The sequence below is a fragment of the Muntiacus reevesi genome, chromosome 9 (assembly GCF_963930625.1).
Source record: "Muntiacus reevesi chromosome 9, mMunRee1.1, whole genome shotgun sequence".
In the NCBI taxonomy this organism is placed as follows: Eukaryota; Metazoa; Chordata; class Mammalia; order Artiodactyla; family Cervidae; genus Muntiacus; species Muntiacus reevesi.
In genome coordinates this window covers 46,765,923-46,772,224 of record NC_089257.1, presented here as the reverse complement: position 1 = coordinate 46,772,224, position 6,302 = coordinate 46,765,923, and positions in this window count along the sequence as shown.

The window sequence follows — 6,302 nt, the reverse complement described above, 5'->3', positions numbered from 1 at the left end:
TTCTGAAAAAAAAAAATAAACCATTTCACAGCTGAAAATATACTAAAGTAAATTGTGAGGCCAGAGTGGGATCTATCCCTGTCAAAAGTGAATTGCTGTATCAGTGATGAATTCTAGGGCTAAAGGTTCTCCCAGAGAAAAATAAATTTCACTCTTAGAAAATTGAAATGCATAAGTTGAGGAATCCTTCATCCCTGGAGCTAGAATTTATTGTTTATTGCATTTGATATTTTAGAGGGTTGACTGTTAAACAATTTCTGAGCCAGGCTATTGCCTCTTTGGTCAATGATTAACATCTATAATGGCTGTGATTTTTTAGCATTTACAGTGAGTCAAACACTGCTAAAAATCATATATCTGCATTTCATTTGCAATTCCTGTACTTACATAATATATTATTCCATTTGAGCTGTATAACAATCAAAATGTGGACCCACTATCCCTTCTCAAATAAAAATTAGAATACCAAGTTAAGCAACTGTTTATGGGACAAGAAGTTCTAATACTTTCGTCACCTGATGCGAAGAGCCAACTCATTGGAAAAGACTCTGATGCTGGGAAAGACTGAAGGCAGGAGGAAAAGAAGACAATAGAGGACGAGATGGTTGGATGGCATCACCGACTCAAAGGATATGAGTTTGCACAAACTCCGGGATGTAGTGAAGGACAGGGAAGCTTGGTGTGCTCCAGTCCATGGGGTCACAAAGAGTTGGACATGACTGAGCAATTGAACTGGCTCAGTCAACAACGAAGTGGCAAATTAAGAATTAAAACCTAGAAGTTTGACTTTCCATCTCTTAAGGCTATATTAGGAGATGTAGGTGTTTTATAAAAATTTTCATTGAAAGGGGAGTATCAAAATACAAATCCTACATATTTTTTTCAGAAACTTTTTTTAGTTACTAAACTCATTATCAGATATATTTAGTAAGTGATATCTCATGATTTTCTTCACTTGCTAGACTGGTAACCTAGTTATTTATGACAAACAAAAGTAGATCTTTCTTTTAAGAAATAACCTATTTCAGCCATTACAGCATCAAAATGAAGTAATAAGAGCAAGAGAAATCAACTTGGATATCAGAGAGTTCTTAAAGAAAATTGACAGAGCACAACTACTATTGGTAAATTACTAACTTTAAAGATCACATCTATGAAGATAATCGGACTTCCCTGTGGCTCAGCTGGTAAAGAATCTGCCTGCAATGTGGGAGACCTGGGTTTAATCCCTAGGTTGGGAAGATCCCCTGGAGAAGGGAAAGGTTACCTACTCCAGTATTCTGGCCTGGAGAATTCCATCGACTGTATAGCCCATGGGGTCGCAAAGAGTCAGACATGACTGAGCAACTGTCACACCCACTCATGAAGATATCGGGACCACTGTTCATAATCCAGTCATAATTTAGTGTGAACAATAGAAATACTTTTTTAAAAAATTCAAACAAACACATAATCTTGAAAAAAGTACTAGTATATGTTAGTGGAATCATCAGTACAGAGCCAGTATTGACAACACCTTCAAGCAGTTTGGCTGGCCTGGAGATGATGTGTTAATTAACTAGATGGGAGGAATCCTTTCACAATGTATAGGTAGCAAATCACCAGGATGTATACTTTAAGCATCTCACAGTTTTATCTGACTTATTTAAAGATGATTTTTTGGATCTGACACTAGAAACAAAGGCAGTAAAAGCAGAAATGAGACTATATCAAACTAAAAAGCTTCTGCCCAGCCAAGGAAACCATCAACAAAATGAAAAGGTGACCTACCCAATGGGAGACAATAACTGTAAAAAAAACAAGAAAGTATATCTGATAAGGGGTTAATATCAAAAATACATAAACACAACTCAGTAGCAAAAAACAGACAATCTAATGAAAAAACAGGCAGAGAATCAGAACAGATGTTTTTTCAAAGATGAGAAATGGATGGCTAAAAGGTACATGAAAAGGTGTTTAACATCACTAATTATCAAGGAGATGTGCTCAAAACCACAATGAGATACCACCTCACATCTATTAGAATGGCTAAATGACAAGAAATAACAAATATTAGCAAGGATGTGGACAAAAGGGAGCACTTGTGCACTGCTGGTGGGAATGTAAATAGGTACAGTCATTACTGTTGGATAACAGTATGGAGGTTCCTCAAAAAATTACAAATAGAATTACTGTATGATTCAGCAATTCCACTTCTGGGTATTTAGCCAAAAAACAAAACAACACACTAAATCAGAAAGATACCTGCACTCCCATATTCACAGCAGCTTTAATGACAATAGCCTAGGCATGGAAGCAACCTAAGTGTCCAATGTGGTATGTATATTTATACACAATGGAATATTATTCAGCTATAAAGAAGGAAATCTTGCCATCTGCAACCACACAGATGGATCTTGATGGCATTGTGAGCACTCAGTTGTGTCCGACTCTTTGCAACCCTTTTGACTGTAGCCTACCAGGCTTCTCTATCCATGGAATTTTCCAGGCAAGAATATTGGAGCAGGTTGCCATTTCCTTCTCCAGGAGATCTTCCCAACCCAGAGACTGAACCTATGTCTCTTATATCAACTGTATGGCAGAGGGGTTCTTTACCACTAGCACCACCTGGGAAGTCTTGATGGCATTATGATAAGGCAAATAGGTTAGACACAGAAAGACAAATACTGTATGATCTCACTCATATATGGAATCTTAAAAAAAAAATTAACCACCCCTAAACAATAACAAAACTCCACAAACTCACAGATACAGAGAACAGATTGGTGGTCATCTGGAGTCATGGAGTGGGAAATGGATGAAATGAATGAATGTGGTTAAAAGGCACAAACTTCCAGTTATAATATAAATAAGTCTTGGGGATATAATGTATACTATGGACAGACTATAGTTAACAATACTGTATTGTGTATCTCAAAGTTGCTAAGAGTAAATTTTAAAAATTCTCATTATTAGAAAAAAAATTTGCTACGTGCAGTGACAAATGTTAACTAGTCTTCTTGTGGTCATCACAATATATACAAATAATGAACCATCATGTTCTACACCTGAAGCTGTTATATGTCAACTGCATCTCAAAAACAAACAAAAACACTTCTATTTATGCTACAGATAATCTAACTGGGTACAGAAGCCAGCCCAAGGAGATCTGGACACCCTATATATATCACAGATATATCCAGAAAGACTGAGGTCCACTAAAATTCTCTCATCAGATCATTTTGGATCCTGTCCATTGCCAGGATGTCTTCCGTTTGCCTTTCTAAATCCACTCTTTATTCTTCTCTAACATGAGAAGACTGACCTAAATGGACTCTATCAATAGGCTCCCCTAGCACTCCGGCTTTGACTAGGCTTGACCAATGGGGAGCCTTGACAGACTGGAGGGTTGGTTTTGACAGGCTACTTTTCTAGATCTGAAGTCACATTTCTTACCAAAGTGCCGCCTTCACATGACCTCCTTCTAGCTTCTCCTTCCTCTTGCCTCTTCAGGCAGGTCTATTGATAAGATGTCCCCTTGTTACTACGCCTGGAATACTTCCCTATTTCTTGGGGTTTCCCTAAACTCTGTCCATACCTCCTAAATAGTCCTATATTGTCAAGCTGTCATCAAATTTTTCTAAAATTAGAATCTGTTTCCTGCTAGGACCCAGACTGAAATATTTACTGGGACCAATGTGGACATACAGAATAGATCCTTTAAATGGGGTTCATTGGGCTGCTAGGAGCAGCACAGAGATAACCTCCTTGCTGGGGGTGGAAATAATTTTAGGGCATAGAGATTTCTCCAATTATCACTAGTGGTAGAAGTGAATAAAAGTGCAGGTGAGGGCAAGGTGTTGAGAGATCAAGTGGCCATGGCATTCAGTTGCTATGGTGAAAATAATGATTTTAAAGATGTGGAGCCATCTGGATTTTCTGTCACCTTAGAGAATAAACACAGAGAACAAAAGCAACCAAGAGGTGTAAGCATACAATTCAGAAAACCAGAAGAGGATTCACCAGAAGGACCCTGGAAATTTTGAAGTAGTTCTGACTTTCAACAATTGCAAGGCAAATATGACTAAGGACTGAACCCCACTCTGATTGAAATGGTTGCAGAATTGCAGCACCAATTAAATTCAAAACTTGGTATGAGATATGGTTAAGAAAACTGGTGAAGAACAATGGACAGGCACTTGGGTAGAAACCGATGAGGTTAACACGGCCCCCCCATTCCTCAGAATCTCTCTTCAATGAAACAGTATCCCTTATCTACTTATTTGAGCATGTCATACCTCCACTCCATTCAAGTTTATCCCCGACTACACCTGGAACATTTGCCTCACAAGCTGATACCAAGCCTCTCCAGTACTCACCCCCACCACTGTCACTGGCTCCAGGCCCATAATAAGACTTAGATCTCAATTTAGCAGTGACAGAAAAAATGAGAGCATTCCCTGCTCCTAGAGGAGATACCTGTTAGCACTGTAAAAACTGCAAGATCTCTGTATTAGCAAGAGCCACAAAAGAAAATGTGGGAGTAGATTCTAAGATGGACCAAATGTAAATTAAACATTTGGGTTGAATTCACTGTCATGGGTGCAAATATCTGGGGCCTGGAGTTTAATGTGTTGCTTTAAACACAAGAAAACAACCTATTCTGTTAAACTGGATAATTAAAACCTGGAATCAAACTGGGCCTACTTCTAATAACTTCTCAAATACCATAGGGAACAGTGTTCAGAGGTACAGGGTGATGGAATGTATTATTACTCTCTTCTCCAAAGATAAGAGATGTTTTGAAAAAGGTGCAAAGACATTCCTGAAGAGTTTTGCAGTGTCTGTCTAGGCTGGAGATGATAGTGAAAACTGCTGCAATGGAAATGGGTTTCTTGATCTTAATGGTAATCATATAAAAGGATCATAATTACTGCAGTTAAGTTATGGGAAGGTAGGAGTTATCAGTGTTCGGATCCAGAGGAATCTGTGCCAATGAAAACTTGATCACAGCTCCCTAAATATGAAGCAGATGGACAAATATTTAAGTGACTACTGTTATATTTAAGTAGATATCAGAGAGTCTGAGTGATGTGCTTCCCCCAGCTCATCTCTGACCTAGTCCCTCACTGATTGTTGCTGCTGCTCCTGCTGCTGTTGCTGAGTCGGGTGGGTCTTGAATCATACTTGTTTTTCGCTCTCTCAGGTTGAGCTCTGCAATTACCCCCTTACTTTATAGGCTGGATGCCTGGTCCTTTCTGCAACTCTTCTGTGCTTTTCTGTTGTAGATTGTGATCCTGTGCTGCCTGCCCTCTAGGGAAAGTCATGAATTCTTGAGGTTCCTGAATCCTTAACTCCTGACCTGTTCCCTTCAATGTATTCTTTTTAAAGGTTCTTCATACACATTGTCAAACTGGCTCTCCAGAAAGGTAATAATTATTTACACTGTTGTTAGTGGTTATTAGTTGCCATTTGGCTAACCATTATGCCAATGGTTATAGTTGCCATTTCTTGACAGTCCTGTTAAAATTAAGCTTTATTATTCCTTTCATATGTTATGAGCACCAAATGCTATGTTTTTATTACTAGTAAAAACAGTATTTCCCATGTTTATTGGTTATCCTTTTTTCATGAATTGACAGTTCACTTTTTAGACCAGTTTTCACTGATGTTCAACTTTTAATTTTTGCTTTTAATAAATATCAACCTACATTATAAATTCATCTAATGAATGTACCTGCATGATATAAATGCAATATTAACTAGTTTTTTTCCACACCAATGTGATAATTTATGATATACTAAATTCTTACAAACATCTAGGTCTAGTTACAGTTCTGTTCCAGAGATTTCAATTCTTAGGTTAGTACCATACTATGTTACTAAGGTTCCTATTATCACCCCTCTTCAATAAAAAGGTTCATAGTTATTTTAACTTGTTACTTCTACAAAATAAACCTTATATCACTTTGTGAAAGCAATCTTCCCAATGAAATGTTTAATTAAAATTTAATAGTTTAATGTGGGGAGATTCAACATCTCTACAATAATCTTCTCATCTGGAAACATATTCCCATTTGTTCAAGGTATTTTTTTGAGGGAAGTGGGATGTATGTAGTATATCTAAATTAACTTACTAAATCTATGATTTTCTTTGGAGCTAAGTATGTTTAACTTAGTAAATAGTATACATATCTTTTATTTTTTGGAAAGCTTAGAGATCTAGGAGAAAAAATAAGCATTTTACTTAGGCCCAAATAGCTCCTGAGAAAAAAAGATAAAAAATGAAAATCATACTTTTATCTTTCAATTACCCAAAAGAA